The following is a 20,478-nucleotide window of genomic DNA, read 5'->3' as shown; positions in this document are numbered from 1 at the left end:
AGCCGTGTTGGATTATGGATAGAAGGCAAAATAGGGGTTTTGGGGGTTTTTTTTGTTTTGGAAACGATTATGCATAGGTATACGAGAAGGAAACCCACACTGTTCCCGCAAACAGGCAGCTGTATAACTAATTTATAGAAAGTTTTCCTCTTGCCTTTGGTGCAGATGATGAGTTAGTGACTTTTTTTTTTAAGGGGGTGGGGTCTCTGGTTAAATGCTGCTTGCAGTTCGTAAAAAGGCCCAGCTGCAGCATGACCAGTGCCTTAGGCCCCGAGGCTCAAAAGGTTTCTGTGCCAGTAAGACTGTGGAAGCAAATGCATTTACAAGGAGCTCATTAGCATAGGAACCAGCTTTGTGCTTGAGCACCCCCAATATTTATTTGTTCTATTTGCAAGGATCTCAAAGTCCCTCCTTGAGGGCCGCAATCCAGTCGGGTTTTCAGGATTTCCCCAATGAATATGCATGAGATCTATGTGCATGCACTGCTTTCAATGCATATTCATTGGGGAAATCCTGAAAACCCGACTGGATTGCGGCCCTCAAGGAGGGACTTTGAGATCCACCATTCTCACAAGATAGCTCAGAATGGTTTACATGAATTTTATTTGGGTACTCAAGCATTTTTCCCTGTCTGTCCTGATGGGTTCACAATCTATCTCAGTGATTCCCAACCCTGTCCTGGAGGAACACCAGGCCAATCGGGTTTTCAGGCTAGCCCTAATGAATATGCATGAGAGAGATTTGCATATGATGGAAGTGATAGGCATGCAAATTTGCTTCATGCATATTCATTAGGGCTAGCCTGAAAACCCAATTGGCCTGGTGTTCCTCCAGGACAGGGTTGGGAACCACTGATCTATCTAATGTACCTGGGACAATGGGAGGATTAAAGGCTAAATTTACTAAAAGTCCCTCGTTTACTAAGGTGCGCTAACCAATCAAATTAGCACACGCTAAACCAGGGGTGTCCAATGTCGGTCCTCGAGGGCCGCAATCCAGTCGGGTTTTCAGGATTTCCCCAATGAATATGCATGAGATCTATTAGCATACAATGAAAGCAGTGCATGCAAATAGACCTCATGTATATTCATTGGGGAAATCCTGAAAATCTGACTGGACTGCGGCCCTCGAGGACCGACATTGGACACCCCTGCGCTAAACGCTAACACGTGCACGTTAATCTATGGATGCGTTAGCGTTTAGCGTGTGCTAATTCGATTGGTTAGCGGACCTTAGTAAAAGAGGCGGTAATCCCACCAGTCAAGTCCCGACCCCGATTCACTAACCTTCCTCCCGCACATGATCCGATCCATGCATGCAAATGAGGGGGAACAGCATGCAAACATAGGCAGGCAGCGATGCACCCTCCCCCCCCAAAAAAAAAAAAAAAAAAAAAAGAGGGACACCGACTGGGCTGGCCGATCCCAAAACAAGCGACTGCTGAGGACCAGTCGCACACGTCCCTGCCGACTCTCCTGCTCCATGCCGCCTTGAAATGCTATCCAATTTCCACCAGCCCTGCTCCATTTAGCTCTCTGCTCCCTCCGCGATCCTGCTCTGCTCCCTGCTCAAATAACTCTCCTCCCTCCCTACTCTCTGCCGCGATTCTCCTGCCGATAAAAGCTCTTTTCGTGTGTGTGTACTCAGCAATAATATAAACACCCGCGACGGGTAAGGCTACGTACAAATTACAGAAAGCCCTATCATAGGTAGCCCTGGCTTCTGCTTTGCGTTGTGCAGAGATTTTAAATGAAATCCTCTGTTTCCTGGGTGGAAAAATCAGGCAGCTCTCTGCTCCCTCCCTGCACTCTGCCGTGATTCTCTCTCTTCTGCTCTCTGCACCTGCTTGCGCCTTTCCCTGCAGCGTGAGCCCGTGGTTTAAACCTGCTTTAAACCCATGGGTTAAAACTAGAGAATGACATGGTGACAAAATTAATCACCGTCCCCGTCCCCACGGATAACCGTGGGAAATAATCTCATGTCATTTTCTAGTGTCTATTTCAACCTCAGTCCTTCTACACCGGCATTCTTCAAAGCAAAGCTTGCGGGTCAGTGGTTGTGGCCATTCATACTCTGATTCTTATGGGAGCCAAGGATAATGAAGCCATTGTGATATCACTGATGTGATTGGCTCTTAGGCACTGATGGAATGAGGCATTATGACATCACAATATCTGCTCTGGATATCAGAGACTGTCATTCTATAGTGTCTATTTCAACCTCGGTCCTTCTACACCAGCATTCTTCAAAGCAAAGCTTGCGGGTCAGTGGTTGTGCCCAATTATACTCTGATTCTTCCCTCTCTCCTTAAAGAATGAGATGAAGATGGTTTCCCGCGGTTATCCGCGGGGACAGGAACGGTGATGAGTTTTGTCACCGTGTCATTCTCTAGTTAAAACCACGGGCTTGCACTGCTTAGTATAATAAATGCAAGACAAGGGGCTTCTTTTACAAAGGCGCGCTAACGGTTTTAGCGCGCGCTTAGCGTGCGCTAAAATGCCATGCACGCTAGCTGCTACCGCCTCCTTTTAATCACGTGGTAAGTTTTCGGCTAGCGCGCGCTAATCTTGTGCGTGCGCTAAAAACGCTAGCGCACCTTAGTAAAAGGAGCCTCTTGTCTTGTATTTATTATACTAAGCGATGGAATTACTAGAAGTTTTTTGTCCTCTGATCTAAAACTTCTAGTAGGAATAGATGGAATAATGTACCTTTCTAGGAATGATGGAGCTTTAGTTGTTAATATTTTGAATGTTAATTGTGCTGTTTTATAGGAGATTCTGTGAACAATTGGAAGCAATGAGCTTCTTTAAGAAGAGGAGTCACATGATCAATTTTTTCCTGTTCGTTGTAATTTTAATTGCGGTGTTTTGAATTAGTTGCAATTGACGGATTTCTTTAAGAGTTGCTCCTTTATAGAGCGAGTTGCAATAATCTAAATTTGAAATGATCAGCGAATGTACAAGGTGATGATGAGTCCAAGAAAAGAGCAATTGATCTGATCATTTGTAACCTCTGAAAACAACCTCTTACTACTGCACTAATCTGATTGTGATATGTCAGTTTTTGATCCAGAATAACCCCTAAAACTCTAATCTTAGTGACTTCCTGCAACTGGATATTATTTATGTTGATTGGGGCGGTGAGTTTTAGTCATTCTTTCCAAGGGAAGTGTATTATTTTTGTTTTCTCTGTATTCATTACTAGTTTATTTTCATCAAGCCAGTCAGAGATTGTACTTAATTTCTTATTGATATTTTGGAATTCCTCAGTGGAATATGAGTCTAATGGAAGCAGGAGTTGAAGATCATCCGCGTAGGCGAACGCTGTAAACCCAATAGATTGACAAAGAGTCATAAGAGGGGCTAAAAAGATGTTAAATAGTAGGGGGGAATAATAAGAATAATTAGTTTATATACCGCAGGGCCGTAAAGTTCTATGTGGTTTACAATAGTTAAAAAAACAATAAAAGAAGTTGAATAGAACTAAAAAAGTAAAAAGCCAATAATTAGAGACACTGAAATGATCAAAATAGTGCATAATAAATTTTTTACGAATTAGCTGCCTAAATACTTCAAAAACAGATATGTTTTTAGATGTCTCTTAAATTCCTCATAAGTGTCAGTAAGCAAAAGCAATTGTTCTAAATCCTTACCCCATAACGTTGCTTGATATGAAATAAGATTTTGATGATGTTTTTAAGTTTACATCCTCTAAGAGGCGGAAAAACAAAATTCAGATGTGAGTTTCTCTTATGTCTGTTGGTTGCAAAAAAGAAAAGCTCAATTATATATTTGGGAGCTAAACCAAACAAAGCCTTAAAACAGAAGCAACCAAACTTAAACTTCACCCGCGCCTCCATTGGCAGCCAATATAGTACTCGATAGGAAAGTGTTATCTGATCATATTTCTTCAACCTAAAAATCAGCCTGACCGCCACATTTTGTACTATTCGCAATCGTTGCATATTCTTCTGAGAAATTGCCAAATAGGCAATATTGCAGTAATCAAGCTGGCTTAGTATAAGAGACTGTACCAAAACTCTAAATGATGAAACATCAAAATACGCCCTAATGGACCGAAGCTTCCAAAGAGTAAAGAAACCCTTTCTGACCAAAGAGTCCACCTGGTTCTTCATAGTCAAGCCTTGGTCTAGTATTATTCCCAAAATCTTAATGGTAGATTGAATAGGATAGCTGAATTTATTTATATGCAATGATGTTTTAGTATCAAACGGGCACGGTGAAACTACAAAAAACTTCGTTTTTTCTGAGTTAAGCTTCATTCTAAATTCAGTAATCCATTGCTCCATTAGACCTAATAAATCCAAATACAGTGGTACCTTGGATTACGAGCATAATCCGTTCCAGGAGCATGCTCGTAATCCAAAATGTTCGTTTATCAAAGCGAGTTTCCCCATAGGAAATAATGGAAACTCGCTTTGATGCGTTCCCCCCCCCCCCCGAGAACCGGCATTGCTCCCCTCGAAGGCCCCCCCCGCGATCAGGCACCCCCCCTGCGATCCGGCACCCCCCCACCACGATCCGCCCCCCCCGCCATGATTGGGCACCCCCCCGACACGATCTGACATCCCCCCGACACAATTGGGCACCCCCCCGCCGCTTCTTACCCTCATCTGGGCATTCTTGAAAATCGGCTTCCTCCTCTGCTGGGCCTTGAGCATCTGAGCATGCTCAAGGCCTGCGAGTTCACGTTCAGAATGTGAACTCACAGGCCTTGAGCATGCTCAGATGCTCAAGGCCCAGCAGAGGAGGAAGCCGATTTTCAAGAGTGCCCAGATGAGGGTAAGAAGCGGCGGGGGGTGGGGGGTTGCCCAATTGTGTCGGGGGGATGTCAGATCGTGTCAGGGGGGTGCCCAATCGTGTCAGGGGGGTCGGATCGTGTTGGGGGGGGGTGCCAGTTCGAGGCAGGGGGGGTGCCGGATCGCAGGCGGGGGGTGCCGGATTGCGGGGGGGGGGGGTGTGTGCTTGTAATTCGAGCCATGCTTGGTTTTTGAGGCACCGATTTTGCAAATGTTTTGCTCGTCTTGCAAAACACTCGCAAACCGGTGCACTCGTAAACCGAGGTACCACTGTAATTGAGGAAGTGTATGTTTGGCTGAAGGTTCACCTGAGAAAATTAAAGAGTCATGGGACAGGTAGCAAAGTTCAGTTGTGGATTAAAAATTAGTTATTGGATATAAAACAGAGAGGGTAGGGTTAAAAGATCATTTTTCTCAATGGAGGAGAGTACATAGGGGAGTGCCGTAGGGATCTGTACTGGGACGGTGCTATTTAACTTATTTATACTGGTAAATGATCTGAAAATTGGAATGATGGGTGAGGTGATTAAATTTGCAGATGACCCTAAACTGTTCAAAGTTGTTAAAACACATGCAGATTGTGAAAATTTTAATTTGCCTAGCATACAACAATTATTTAGAATTATATCGAAACTTCATACAACAACTTCCCCGGCAGATCCTATTCCTTCTCATGTACTTAAACGATCTCTTCAATCATTACTACCATTTATATATTTAGAGGTCCATTCTAACATTTTGACAGGCATATTTACAGACATATGAAAACACACGTACTTTCGTCCAAATTTCAAAGACAGTTCAAAGAAGACTTAAATAACTATTGACCAATTGCCAATCTTCCTTTCACGTCAAAAATTGTAGAGACTATGGCGCTTTTACAATTACAAGACTTTATAGAAAAAAACAAATGTCTTACATCCACACCAGACAGAATTTCGCAACAACCATAGTACAGACACAGCTCTTATAGGATTCATACCATATATTCATAGAACATTTGACTCCTTTAAGGATGTTTTGATGATTTCATTAGATTTATCTTCAGCAATCGATCTTGTGGATCACCCTTTGTTATTGGAACAACTTCAAGAAATAGGCATTACAGGAATAGTAATGTCATGGTTTATTTCATATACTTTATGTCTGATCGTCCATATTCAGTGATTATTCAGTAAACCAAATCTACAGCTTTTGTCCTTGATTTAGAACTTTCCCAAGGATCAGTTCTATCTCCTCTGCTCTTTAATATACAGTATACCGTATCATGCACTTTTTACCACTGTATAACACTGGCTCAGATTCAGAAATTGCATCAATAAATACAAATCTTATTAATATTTAAGATTGGTTAATAGATCACAAACTTAAATTAAGCCTGGATAAATCAACTTCAATAGTTTTTTTGTGTGCAATGACAACGTTGTCTGACCTTCAAAGATTCATTTAAATGGTATATTAGTCACATCAACTAAGGGGTCCTTTTATTAAGCCGCGCTAGCGGGGTTAGCGCATCGGACATTTAATTACGCGCTAACCCCCGCGGCCGGCTAAAAAACTAACACCTGCTCAATGCAGGCGTTAGCGGCTAGCGCGGCAGGTGGTTTAACGCATGGTATTACGCGCCTTAAACCCCTACTGCAGCTTGATAAAAGGACCCCTAAGATTTTTGGGATTAAATTTGACTCAAAGCTAACAAATCAACTACAGGTCTTCAGTGTTCTCCCCAGGGCCTTTTAGCTGGGCACTGTGCCAGGCTAATTTAGATGACCACCCGGCTGTCATCTAACGTGAATCTCGCTGCTGCTGCCGCCGCTTAACATGAAAACAAAAAAAACCCCACATTTCACCGGCTTGGAGACGCAAACTCATACTTCGGGGCTCTAAGGTGTGCATGCCAGCTTCCCTTCTCTTCCTTCCGAAACCGGAAGTTACGTCCCAGGGGGGGAGAAGAGAAGGGAAGCCGGCACGCACACTTTAGAGCCCCGAACCATGAGTTCGCTACGGGCTAAGGCAGGAGACAGGCAGGAGACTGGTCAACGACGGATGGAAGCTTACAACTTGCTTCGGGCCTTCCTCGCTGCTGGGTCCTGCCTACTTTCTGTTTCTGCGAAGGCAGGACCCGGCAATGAGGAAGGCCCGAAGCAAGGAAGAGCAGCAAGTTGTAAGCTTCCCTCCATCGCTGACCTATCTTCCATAGGTCAGCGATGGAGGGAAGCTTACAACTTGCCTAGTGACTCTGCCGGGTGTGTGAGCTGGGAGGGATAGAAAGAGAAATGCTGCTGCACCACCGAATGGGGGAGAGGAGGGGGAAAGAGAAATGTTCTGCTGCTGCACAGTGTGCTTTGTGTTTTTTAAAATTTTATTGTTGGTAGATCATTTTGACTTGGTTCTTTTAAAAGTAGCTCGCAAGCCCAAAAAGTGTGGGCACCCCTGCGCTAGACTTTTAAGCTGGTTTGGAGAGCCAGGCAAAATGAACTGCCTAATGATAAAACATAGAGGCAACTGCAAGAAAGCCTGCGTGGGGTGGGGCTGTGTTATGGATTATCTTCAGAAAGGCCCAAACACAAATCGGCATTAATTCTGGTCAATAACTACAAACAAAGTGAAATCATGTGAATGAGAGGTGGAGCAGAGTGGGGCTTTTTGGCACTTTCTCAGTTAAAGAAAGTGCTATGTTATAAATATGGAACACGAATTGAAAAACAATAGTCAAATATGAAATGTCATAGGATAGGAGGCAGTTGGCCAATGTGGAATGTTAACTGATTAAAATATACAAAACAAACAGTAAGACTAAATAATTAGTTTTCCCAAATGAAGAGGTAAACAGTAGAGTGCCTCAAGGATCTGAACTGAAACTAGTATGGTTAACATATTTATGAATCATCTGGAAAAGGGAACAAGGAGTGAAGTGTTCAAATTTTCACATGATGCCAAAATATTCAAAGCACTTAAAACATAAGCAGGTCTTTAGGAACTGCAGAAGGATCTTACTAGGCTAGGGAATTTGGCATCTAAATGGCAGATGAAGTTAATCAAGTTTCAAGTTTGTATTAAAATTTGATAAAACGCTTTTATAATAAATTCAAAGCGATGCACATTAAAATTTGTCACATAAAAAACATGCTATGGACTAACCACAGACGTCATACATGAATGGGAGGGAGAGGGGTAGAACTACAAATTTCAAAGAAAAAGAACAATTAGGGGAACACTGCATTAATGGGGGAGTATAATGAACAATTAGGGCTCCTTTTTGAAGGTGCACTAGCGTTTTTAGTGCACGCATCGGATTAACGCATGCTATAGCACGCGCTAGCCCAAAAATTACCGCCTGCTCAAGAGGAGGGGGTAGCGGCTAGTGTACGGGGCATTTTAGCGCGCGCTATTCCGCGCGTTAAGGCCCTAACGCACCTTCGTAAAAGGAGCCCTTAATTTTAAGCTAAGCACTGGGCAATGAAGTTGTTTAACTGTTGGTCTTCACTATTTTGTTTCCTTGGCTGAAATGGAATGCAAAGATCCTACACGAAGTTTGTGTTCTTCTCAAGGGGACTTTTTCATTGTGCCCGGTTTCAGAGATCTAGTTACAGTGCTTTGGATCTGGGGTGGGGGGATTTTCAGTGATTGCTCCAGTTCTCTGGAATTGGCTTTTCTGAAGTGGCTGATCAAGAGATTATTTGCAGCTTTGCAAAGGGCTGAAGGTCTTCTGCTTTGTTCTATCTGGTTATGGTTGCAGGCATGTGAGTAAAACTGCATGGATAAGCTGGAAGGAGCTACACTTTAGGAGTTTTTTATAGATTAGTATAGAAAGGGAATTTAGTTCTTCCAGTAGTGTTGTAAACCACCTCAGGCATTCTTTACAGAAGCATTTAATAAAATAAGTAGATAAAAATGCATATAACAGTAGTATCCAGAGACTGAAAATATCTTAGCTGCAGCTTTTTATTTGCTGAGAGACAATCACAAAAGTTTTGCCAGGCTCAGGTCTCTTTTTGAGTTACCAATGAGGCTACAGGTCCAGGCCTTCCCATGCACTAAAGGGAGACATTCTATTAATGACACTAATCCCGTCTTCTAAAAAACCGCGCTAGTAGCTGCCGTGCAGCTACAGCCCCGAAGCCCTTTAAATCTCTATGGGCTTCGGGGCCGTTATGGCTTTGTAGAAGAGGGGGTAAGAGGCACAAAAAAACTGGGTGCTAAGCCAGTATTCTCTCGTAACAGCAGAGTTGTGAGCCAAATCTGTTATAGAATATGCAAGTCTGCAGTTATGCACCAAATTTTAGGTGCAACCACTAACGCCATATCTTTGGCTGGCTTAAATGGTAACATAGTAGCATAGTACTTCTTATAAAAAGTTAAAAGCAGATATCTATATAGCACAAAAAATAAAATTATAAAATTATTTAATCTGTTTTGTTTATTCATATATATTATTTTGTGCTATATTACATTACATAACATTAGTGACTTCTAGACCGCCAATACTTTCAAGTTCTAGGCGGATTACAAAAGAGAAGAACTGGACATTTCCAGGAGAATTATAGGATAGGGTAATAATTACTTGATTGATTCTTAACTGGGAAGTTTACAAGATTGGGAATAGTTAAGGTGAGGTATTAATTTGTCTTGTTAAATTTTCTGAATAGCAAGGTTTCAATTTCCTTTTGGAATGTTTTGTAATCAGTTGTTATTATCAATATGTTGGAGAGGTGGTGATCTACTGTATTGCGTCAGAGGAGAAGCTTCCGCCCATACATGCACGCGACTGCATGAACACTCCGGTGGCTTTTAACAAGTCTGAAACCTTAAAATGCACCGAGAAGGTAAGGGGGAGGGAGGGAGATGCACAGACCACGCAAGGGGTGCCAAATGGCAGTGAGGTGGCGAGAGGGAAGGGTGGATGCTGCGGGGACAGGGCATTGAAGGCGACGGCAGGGATGGGGACGGGGCGGTGAAGGGGATGGCGGGGACGGGGCGGTGAAGGGGACGGTGGTCCGGTGACGGGGACACATTTTTTTCCCCGTGTCATTCTCTAGTGTCCAACAATAGTCAGCCAGCATTGATGGATTCCAGTTGCCCTGATATCTTTTTTCCATAGTGGTAATGTTTGTTGCTGACTGCACCAAGATTTGTGAGGAAGAAGATCAAGCGTGAATGTAGAAAGTGCATCTTCAGTGACATGTTGCATTTCATGGTTTTGTGTGCTCTAAGAAATTTGTCAACCAGTTGAATATAGTTTGGTGCTCTGTAACTGCCAAGAAAATTCTCAACGAGATCCTTGAATGCTTTCCAGGTGATTTTCTCTGGCCCGACTAACAGATCTTCAAATATGTCAACATTGATGATGTGTCTGACCTGTGGACTGACAAAAATGCCTTCCTTAATTTTGGCATCAGTTATTAATTATTAATGGCATTAGCCTGAATGCATAACAAGAAATTGTAAAAAATGTACTTTTTTGTTAAAACAGTACATGCTACATAATTTTAAAGGCGGTTTTTGTGATCAGCAGCCAAAAATCTGTAAGATACATCCAAAAGTGTTGAAGAAGCAAAAACTTTGTTACCCACTGTAATCCAAGTTTGTAGGTAAGGTAATAGAGGGTTAAGTGACTTGCCTGTGATCCTACCATGGGATTTGAACCCTGAGTCTTAATCCACTGCTGTAATTTCTCCACTTTAATGGGTAAATATTTTATAGGCTTAGACCAGGGGTGGAGGCAGAGGCAGTGGTTGCACTGCAGCAAGTGACTTTAGGAGGGAAGAAACTGAGGTGCCTCTGATGAATGTTGGGACTCAGCCTGGTGCCATGGATTTTGGGATGAAGAAACCCTGCTGTTGCCCCACTCCTTTTGATCCCTTCCAGCTCTGGAACACTGGTATCCCTCTGTCTTTCTTTAAACATGCGCATCTAGCATAGTTATAGTGATTGCAATGGGTGCATGGCTTTTATACTAAAATGTGGACAGTTTTCACAAAGCCATTTAATGACAGAGTAAGCAGCTAAACACCTAATTTTCAAACAGAAATGATATGGGTGGTGACTTTATGAAAACTGACTACAGATATTTTGACCCTGAGATAGCTCTACAGTCTGCAGTTTTCTTTCTGCAAACCTAAAACCCTTTCCCCCAAGAATGCCCGCTTGAAAAGTTGTGGCCAAATGTAGCCTCATAGTGAAACAACATATGGTCCGAACCCATCCTACACTTTACTTTCCCTTGGGGTCTCTCATGGTGATGAGTATGCTGGACTGATTTTTTTTACATTAATTTTTGGGACCCATGATTATGTCGCAGTAGTAATTTGAGACAGTCCTTCCTTTTGCTACCTGTTCTGATGGACCCCTAATTATCCCCTTCTTTTCCAAAGCCGTGCTAGTGGCTGTCGCGTGGCAAAAGCTCAGCAACAGCTGCTAGCGTGGCTTTGTAAAAAAAAAAAAAAAAAGAAATTATCTTGCATTGGTCGACATATATTTGTTGAAATTGTCAGACTGTATTGTTTGCTACAATTTTTGAAGTTGCTATCATACCCCCCTCCCTTTTAAAAAGCTGCGTATTCTAGAATCAGTTCTAGAATCTGCATATATATTTATAAACTGGTCAACATTCAGCCCATAAATGCCAGCAGGGTTAACCGGTGGAGTGGAGGAGTGGCCTAGTGGTTAGAGCAGCTGCTTCACCATCCTGATGTTGTGAGTTTGATCCCAACCTGCCCCTTGTGACTCTGGGCAAGTCATGTAATCCTCCATTGCCCCAGATACCACAGTTAGATTATGAGCCTGTAGGTGCAAATAGGGAAAATACTTAAGAGTACTTGATTGCTATTCGATGTACACTTCTCCCTCCAAATCCGCGGATTCGGGTATTCGCATTTTTTTTATTTTATTTTAATGAAACGCTGCATCCTGGACCTCCCTGGAGCTTATCTGGTGGTCTAGCAGGCTTTCGGGGCAGGAGTGATGTTCCTACACTCATACAAAATCGCTGCCGTGCGTTACCGTAGCCTCTCGAGACTATGACGGAACTCCCCGCAGCCATTTTGTATGAGTGATCTGCACAGGGCAGGAGCGTAGGAAGATCGCTCCTGCCCTGAAAGCCCGCTAGACCACCAGGTAAGCTCCGGGGAGGTCCGGGATGCAGCGTTTCGTTTTAAAAAAAGGTCCGGGATACCAGGGGGAAGGTGGGGGTGAGTCAGAGCTGGGCCCATAAGTTATTCACAAATTTTCAATATTCGCGGGCAGGCTCTGCCCTTAACCCCCGCGAATATTGAGGGAGAAGTGTATTGTGAATCTCTTATGGAAAAGAGAGTTAATAAATCCCAATAAATAAATCTTGTGCTGAATATTTGTATTTAACCAGTCGAATATCGTCCGGGATATATTTAACTTTGGAGATTGGTTTTCTGTGCTTGGGATGAGCATATGATATGCCCCACATGAGCTGCATTTAAGCTGTTTAGGGAATGAAAGTGAACAGACTCAGAGCCTTTCATGCCACTGGCTTCTGTATTGAGTATTGTATTTCCGTTACATGCCGAGACATGAAGTGAAAGGAAGCTGTCTTATCTAGTGCTTCCACCTTGGTAGGTGAACATACCAGGAAGATATTTAGAGGAACACAACATAAGCTGAGAAAGTAGATTAGATTATAGCTTTCATGCCAAGCAGTAGAATTTGGCTGGGGTAGGGAGGTGCTAAGAGAGACACCAAACAGAACATGTAAAGTAATGACAAATGTGTCTCTTTGTTCATGATTCCTTTTTATGGGCATGGTGGAGGGGGTTGGTAGTTTCTTTCTCCTTATTTAGGTTTTCAGCTGTATTGAATTGGCCTTTTACTGAAGCTGTGGGTTCATGAGCCTTCATTCATAGCTATTCACAATTTACTGCTACTGTGTATTCTCCTCTTGTCTAGATTAGCTGCCTGTCACTGACAGCTCTTGGTTAGAGGCTCAGATCGTATCTGTTTCTGAATCCTAGTATATTTGCAACTGAGTCTGACCAGTAGACGTTGCTATTCATTGATGAAAAGGAGAGGAAAGGAGGACAACCCTTATGTATTGGGCAAAATAACAGCAAACAAAGTAGGGGTGGATTCCTTGGCCTTTCAAACTAAAAGTGTAAGAGAATGACTGCGTGTATTGAGGAGACATGTCTGTTGATACCAAGTTTCTGCATCCCAATTATGATACTTATTGGGGAATTCCAAATATAGGGCTCCTTTTACGAAGTTGCATTAGCGGTTTAACGCGTGTAATAGCGCGCGCTAAACCGCCAGACGTGCTAGCCGCCACCGCCTCCTCTTGAGCAGGCGGTAGTTTTTTGGCTAGCGCGGGGGTAGCGCGTGATTAAAAGTCACGTGTTCTAATGCGGCTTCGTAAAAAAAAGCCCATAGTTTTGACGATTTTCTATTTGTTGTGACTCCTGAAAAAGGCGTTTCTGCTGAAATACGGACCCATATTGAATTTTACAACCACTAAGACTTACAACCATTAGTCATTTAGTACAGTGTTGGATTGTTTTTTTAAATTTTCTAATAAAAATCACATTGTTTATTTTTCTTCTGCCCGATATTCAGTGTTATACCACCCTAGGGCTAATGACTTCAGAGCAGTTTAAATAAATAAGTCTTTGTTAGAGGTAGGAAGAAGAGGATTGGTCGAGAGGGGGAGAAGGAACTTCATTATTTATAGTACAGTTGAAAGAAGAGATAGTTACAGGTACATGATGCTGCTATCTGAGTGCTGTCGAAGGCCGGAGGCAGTCCTCAGAGGCAAGAATGCAGGAGAAGTGAACAATGATTAATCACAAAGGCCTGGATTCTATAAGTGGTGCCGTCATCATTGGCCTCCTAAAAAATTTCTGCCAATCGTAAGTCAGTCACACAAAGGCGCTGTTTATAGATTTATGGCTTTGTGAAAGGTAGGCTCTGGAAATGTAGGTCAGGGTTTTCAAGGACTACAATTGCAGCACCTACCTTTCACGTGAATCGTGACTGGAGGCGCTTTATGATACTTAATGCTACTTCTGGAATTAGCCACACCTACAGTGGTGTTAGACGTCATAAAGTGACTCCGTAGCCATGATGCAGGTGCCTACATTTTTTAAAAACACTATTATTTTTAAGTGCCATTTTCCACCTAAGTTAGGCACCTAACTTAAGGTGCTGTTTATAGAATATGGGCCAGAATGCTTCTCTGAAAAGAAAAGTCTTTAAAGGAGATCTAAAGTCAATATGGCCTGTTAAATAGTGTTAAGCCAACTAAGCACTAATATTCAGCGTGGAAAGGCAACTGAATATTTGTGCTTAGTGGCCAGCAGGTAGCTGGCTATGTTTAGCTGGTCTATCTTTGGTCGCTATAAACTTAGATGACCAGCACTGAATATCAACTTAGCCAGCTAAGTTTATAGTAGTCAAAATTAAACCAGATATTCAATGCCAATCACTAGAAATGGCCTGGCATTGAATGTCCAGGCTCAACCCCAACCATGGGAGTCAACCCAGCTAACTTCCACAGTCTGAATATTAACCCCCCCCCCCCTTGTACTTTTAATTTGGAAGGCCAAGGGTCCACCCCTAATTTGTTTGCTGCTATTCATCGAAAACCGACTGTAGTACAGAAGTGATCTTGATAGCCATAATGAACAATATCAAGACTCCAGTGAATCAGGGATTTGATGGCCTTTTGGGATGGCTGGATTTATCCACTGCATTTGATATTATCCACCTTGGCTACTGGTGCTGCAGTTAGAGAAATGGGTTTCAGGTTTTTGGGGTGTTTTTTTTTTACTGCTAGATCACAAACTGTCTCTTTTGGAGAAGATTTCTTTTTTTTTATTTTGTCCTCATTCTTGTGGGGTTGTTTAGGGGCTGTATGAAATCTATATTTTACTCCTTTGGCCAAAGAAGTAGATTAATATAGAGTAGATATTTATCTCTGTTACTATCTCTTTCTAATTCTTGATGTATGATATAGCTCAGTATATCAGTGTAACTTGGCTTATATTTTGTGTGAGATCTTTCCATCTTAAAATGGTAGTGCAATACATGAATTGACATGAATTACTTATCTTTGCCAACAAGAAAAAATATCTTAATTTCATGCAGAGTTGCTTTGTTGCAGCATAGCATAAGAACCAAAGTTGGTTCTTATGCTATGCTGCAACAAAGCAACTTTTGTTGGGTTTAGCACCCCCAATAAATTTTTAAAGTTCTTTAAAAATTTATTGGGGGTGCTAAACCCAACAAAAGTTACATCTCCCTGGATACAGTCAAGGAATTTGTTCAGTATTAGGGATGCTCAAGCAACCACAGCACCCACACAGCTGACTCCTATGCAACATAGATGCCTCAGTTTGCATTCATGCCATAATATATTTAATGCTGTGTTATCACACAAGTATAAAAGACTAATGCATGTCAGCTAAATTTAAACATAGAATGAAGTTTAACATTTTTGTTACCATGTTAACTGCCAGGTCATGCTGAATATATATATATTTTTTCCACTTCTAGGTCCAGTGAAGACACACTTTGAAGATCACCTTATGAGTAGGTATTGACTGTCTAAAGAGCTTTTTCATGAATAAGGGTTCCTTTTACCCCTAAAGACCATCTCCCTATTTGAGATTCCTTCCTTTTGAGGATCTTCTTGCAGTTAGATCTTTTTTCTCTGAGGAATACACTATAAGGTGCACCTCCATCTTTAGAAAGCTTTTCACAGTGAGGGGTTCTGGTTACCAGGAAGGCACTTGAAATTTATTCTCCCACTTTAGTGTTCTGATTTGATAAACCATTATTTGATGTCTTTTGGGGGCATTTCTACAATCAGGTGCCCCCTTTAGGCACTCTGATGCCATGTGATGAAAGTCCATTTTATAACAGCATCTGGGTACTCAGATTTCAATATAGGATACCAGTATTACCTGGCATTAGTGTGCCATGGACTGAAGTTTTCTCATTCATTTACACACTATGGGCCAGATTCAGTAAATGTCACTCAAAATTTGGTGCTGAATGGTATTCCATAATGGGTGTTTTGGGATCGGTGCCTTTATAGAATAGTGCTGGATCTGTGCCCAGCTTTGGGCGTGAGAAGTTACACTGACTGAAACCAGGTATAGATCTTGACGCACACATTTTATGCTGTGTACATTTTAAGGGAACACCCCTGACCTGCCCATATTCTTGCAAAAACCAGAGTGGAATTGTCCAAATAAGAATGATGTGCACTAAAAAAGTGTCCTTCAATTCATCTGGTAATATGAAGATTTTTATTATTCAAACATCAAAATGACACATTCAACGACTCAATGACTCGACATGTAGATGTTTCGGCCATCAGGCCTGCTTTAGGAGTCTTAAAAATCGCAAATGATGATATACGAAGTATGCTGGCACTCAAATGGATTTGACCAAAAACCAATCAAAGAGGAGTGTCATACCGCGTATGATACAAGTGCTGTCAACTGACACCGTGCATTTGGTTGCAGATCCACATGGAAACATGCACTATTCTACAAATTGATACTTAAGTACTTTTTCACATGCATCTACTTTTTCCACCCTGTTTCTGTGCCTAGCAAACTAGAGAGAGGTTCTTCAGATCTGTGCCATCAGTGATGCAAAAGAAACGGATCCCAGATGGACTGCTCCAAAACAAAATCTCTTTATTAAATCAGTCGCCCAATGTGGTCCACATTTCACCTTGGGCTGCTTCAGGGGTATCAAACTAAAAGTGGGAAGGCTAAAGGATTTGCGATTCCAACTAAAATGTCCAGTAGCATTCAATGCTCATAGCAGAAGGGACACAGAGGGTCCGATTCTGCAAATGGTGCTGTTATCAGTGGCCGCCTAAAAAAACGACCGCCAATTGCATGTCAATCACGCAATGGCGCTGTTTGGAGAATTGTGGCTACATGAAAGGTAGGCGCCGGAAATGTAGGCCAGAATTTTAAAGGCCTACATTTCCAGTGCCTACCTTCTGTGAGAATCGTGTTTACAGAGGCACCTAAGGCCACTTCTGGGGTTAAACCACACCTTCAGTGGCTGTAGGTGCCCTTAGTTGCTTCTTTATTTGAGACAAAGGTGCCATTTTTGGAGGGGCCTAAGGGTGCCTCCATTCTTTTTTACTGATTTTTAACTGGCACAGTCAATTAAAATGAATCAATTAAAATGGTTAACTTAGACGACGGTAGCGTGCCTACTGCTGCCTAACTAAAGGCACTATTTTGAGAATTTGCTCCAGACTGTTCTCACTGCTGTTGTCATTGAATGCTGCTGTACGCTTTAGTTGGAGTTGCAAATCCTTTAGCCTTCCCACTTTTAGCACTGTACCCCTGAAGCAGCCCAAGAGTGGGTGAAATGTGGACCACATCGGGTGATTGTTTTAATAAAGAGATTTTGTTTTGGAGCAGACCATCTGGGATCTGTTTCTTTTTCTTGTGCCTTGTATCTATTAGAAAGCTTTCCCACACCAAAAAGTCCCCTGTATGCTAGATACATATATGCCCTTACAGAATAGCTCCTAGTTGCTTTGCTACCACTTACACATATACTAAGTGTACATATTCCCATGGAAGGGCTAGCATTCTGTAAATTCAAGTACACAAAGGGTACTTAAATATAGACACCGAGTTATAAAATTGCTCTTCACCTATATGATTTTGCACTGCTAGGCATATTCACAGACCTTCTTATTCTTAGATATTCCTCTTTAGAAACCTCATTGTTTGTGATTTCTTCTTCCACAGACCTGACATGTTGCTTACTCTTACTTGTGGAAGATATTTTCAGAAAATATTCATTAACAGTGGGATCTGTCCTGGCCCGGTTGTTCCCATTACCCTCATACCTCGCCTCCTCTCTCCCCCTTACTTCCCTTGCTACAGACAACACTATTCCCCCTTTAACATATATACAAATTACCACACAACTCTCTTTATGGGTAAATATCCGCCAGTGGCGTACCTAGGGGGGGCGGGGGGGGGCGGGCCGCCCCGGGTACCAGCCCTAAGGGGGTGTTCCCGGCCTTGCCGTTCAGTCCCCCGCCACCCCCGAAGGACCGCTCGCCCCCCTGGCCTCCCCGCACCACCTATGAACAGCCGCAGCAGGATCGCGAAGTCAGCGTCAGCATCCCTGCGCTGCGATCCCGCCCCTCCTCTGACGTCAGACGTCGGAGGCTGGGGCTGGCGGGCTCGGAGTGGCGCGCGGAGTTACGGTGCAACCCGGCTCCCACTGTCCTCGAGCTCTCCTCTGCCCGCGTTTTGCCGCTGCCGTTCCGTTCCCCGTCCCTCCTCCCCTCCCCCGCCCCACTCCGACTCTCAGCCATGGTCATGGCGGATGGTCAGAGGCACTTGCAACGGGGGCCCGTGCGGGTGGGCTTCTACGACATCGAGCGCACCCTGGGAAAGGGCAACTTCGCCGTAGTGAAACTGGCCAGGCATCGCATCACCAAGACCGAGGCAAGTAGAAGCGGCGAGCCCCGGCGGTAGGGGGCGGAGGGCGGAAGCAGGTCGCCCCTGCAAAATGCGTTTGGGGGTCAGGAAGTTGGGGCGGGCGGGCAGGCAAGCAGGCTTTCAAGGGGGAGGGGGTGACAGGCAGGCAGGCAGGCCTTCAAGGGGGGACAGGCCTTCGGGGGGGGGGTGCAGACCTTCAAGGGGGTGCAGGCCTTCAAGGGGGGGAAAGGCAGGCAGGCCTTCAAGGGGGGGATAGGCCTACAAGGGGGGGGGACAGGCCTACAAGGGGGGGGGACAGGCCTTCAAGGGGGGGTGCAGGCCTTCAAGGGGGGGGACAGGCCTACAAGGGGAAGGGACAGGCGTTATGTTATGTTTGGAATAATGGTTACATATATGAGGTTCAATAAAAGAAAATTTTCACTGCCTGTTTCTATTCTGACCATTTATTCCATTTCATGGTTATTGCAAAAAAAAAAAAAAAATTTTTTTACATGGGGGGGGGGGGGGGGGGGTGTCAAAAAATGATGGGCCCCGGGTGCCACATACCCTAGGTACGCCACTGATATCCGCAGCTCTGTTTATTGGCTACCATAAAAGTTAAACATAATTGCAAACAAAAACAGTTCCCGAGCTACTAAAATTAACCTTAAAATATTTCTAGTCCCCAACCCTGCCATGTCAGCAAGGGTCTGGGGGGGGGGGTGGCATGTCCCTCTATGCCCCATTATCCTGTGTCATCCAACCCAAAGTTACAGCTTCCAGCTGACCCGCCGCTCATCCCCAGATGAGCCCCAGCAACTGATAGCTCGGGATAACCGCCACAAGCCTGTAATGCCATTATAGGCCTCCCCCCAATATACAGAGCTGCGTCTAAGACCTCAAGGACGTTACATAACGCTCACAACAGGTGACAAAATCATCCAGCAACAAGTTACAGCAAACAGATGCACCCAGTCCCTGGCAAACAGCCCCACACATGCCATAACTACCCACTCGTGCCTAATCTGCATCCTCCCTTGAGATTCCACCCACTTTCCCACCTGTTGGTTCAGCTTTGCTTCCCCATGGTCCATCTGCGTGGTCCAGGCACCGCAGTCGAGGAATGATGTCCGACCAAGCCAGCAGCATCCCGGGGAACCATGAGAAGATCATGCAGAGGTTGTCCTTGATCCAGTCAATTAGCTGCTTCCCTGTCCATGAGTCAACATCATTACCCCCGAGATGTAGCAGCAAATTGTCCGGTCACCAGGGGCGGTATTGCAAGCTCGCCAACCACGGCAGGAGCTGATGCCAGCACATGCCCTGCTGTCCCCACAAAGACACCCGAATGCCCTATCGCTCTAAACCCAAATGCTATCTTCCTGGCCGAGTAACCACTCGCTCCCCGGCCCAATGCACAAAGGAAAGACCCACGATCCAGACTGGGCAGGAACGTGAGACCGGATCTGCAAGGTAAATCAAAACACTGAGATCCAAACTACCGATACCTCAGATGGGGTTAGTAAGAGGACGTGATTGCAGCATGCTCCAAGGCAAACCCCCTCCCCCTCCCAATGCCTGGACCATCCAAAAGACCCCCCCACACACACTTCTCCCCACTCCCCACCCATCCAGGACAAATTGGCCAGCCCTGAGCAATCGCTGCTAGCCCTAATACAAACACTGTGGTCTCCCAATATCCTTAACTCCTGCAGCACCCCTATGCTTCCTACAACATTTTTTTTTAAATTATTTTATCTATTTATTTAATCCTATGGGGCATGCCCCTGATCCTATCCCACCCGACCCAGCCTGATATATCCCCTGTATGTTTATGTTTGTTTGGATATGATATACCGCTGAATCTTACTCGGAGTTCTCAGCGGTTTACATAAATACTAAGTATAAAAGTAAAAATAAAAAAAGGAACACCAGTTAAAAATAGGAAAGCACTCAGAGAACAAAAAAAAAAAAAATACACATTTAAATCATAAAAATAAAAAAAAAATAATAATTATAGGATACATTGTGTTTTTTCAAGATGCTGTGCTGAAAGCCTTTAATAGATATGATCCAACACTAAAGTATCTGCTCCAAAAGCCTGCTGAAAGAAGTGGGTTTTAAGTAGTGTTGATGATCGTCTCTGCTCTGATGTTTTTAGGAAGGCCATTCCAGAGACTAGGTGCTAAACAGAAAAAGGTTTTTGCCTGCGTCGACTCC

At 43.7% G+C, this 20,478-nt stretch overlaps 1 protein-coding gene across 11 annotated transcripts in view; it reads left to right on the top strand.

Annotated features, from left to right (window-relative positions):
- Positions 1-20,478, top strand: part of LOC117365296 (excitatory amino acid transporter 1-like) — a 207,744-nt gene that overhangs the window by 73,725 nt on the left and 113,541 nt on the right. For 9 of the 11 annotated variants that reach the window (XR_004540398.1, XR_004540397.1, XM_033955556.1 and 6 more), the window contains exon 2: positions 15,338-15,373. The gene's annotated coding sequence lies outside the window, so the exon portion shown is untranslated. Of the gene's footprint in view, positions 1-13,601; positions 13,693-15,337; positions 15,378-20,478 lie in introns of those variants that run through there. The other 2 variants (XM_033955552.1, XM_033955553.1) reach the window with 2 other exon arrangements.

Source organism: Geotrypetes seraphini, chromosome 8, assembly GCF_902459505.1.
Source record: "Geotrypetes seraphini chromosome 8, aGeoSer1.1, whole genome shotgun sequence".
NCBI classification, from domain to species: domain Eukaryota; kingdom Metazoa; phylum Chordata; class Amphibia; order Gymnophiona; family Dermophiidae; genus Geotrypetes; species Geotrypetes seraphini.
This window is presented reverse-complemented; position numbering and strand designations above follow the sequence as displayed.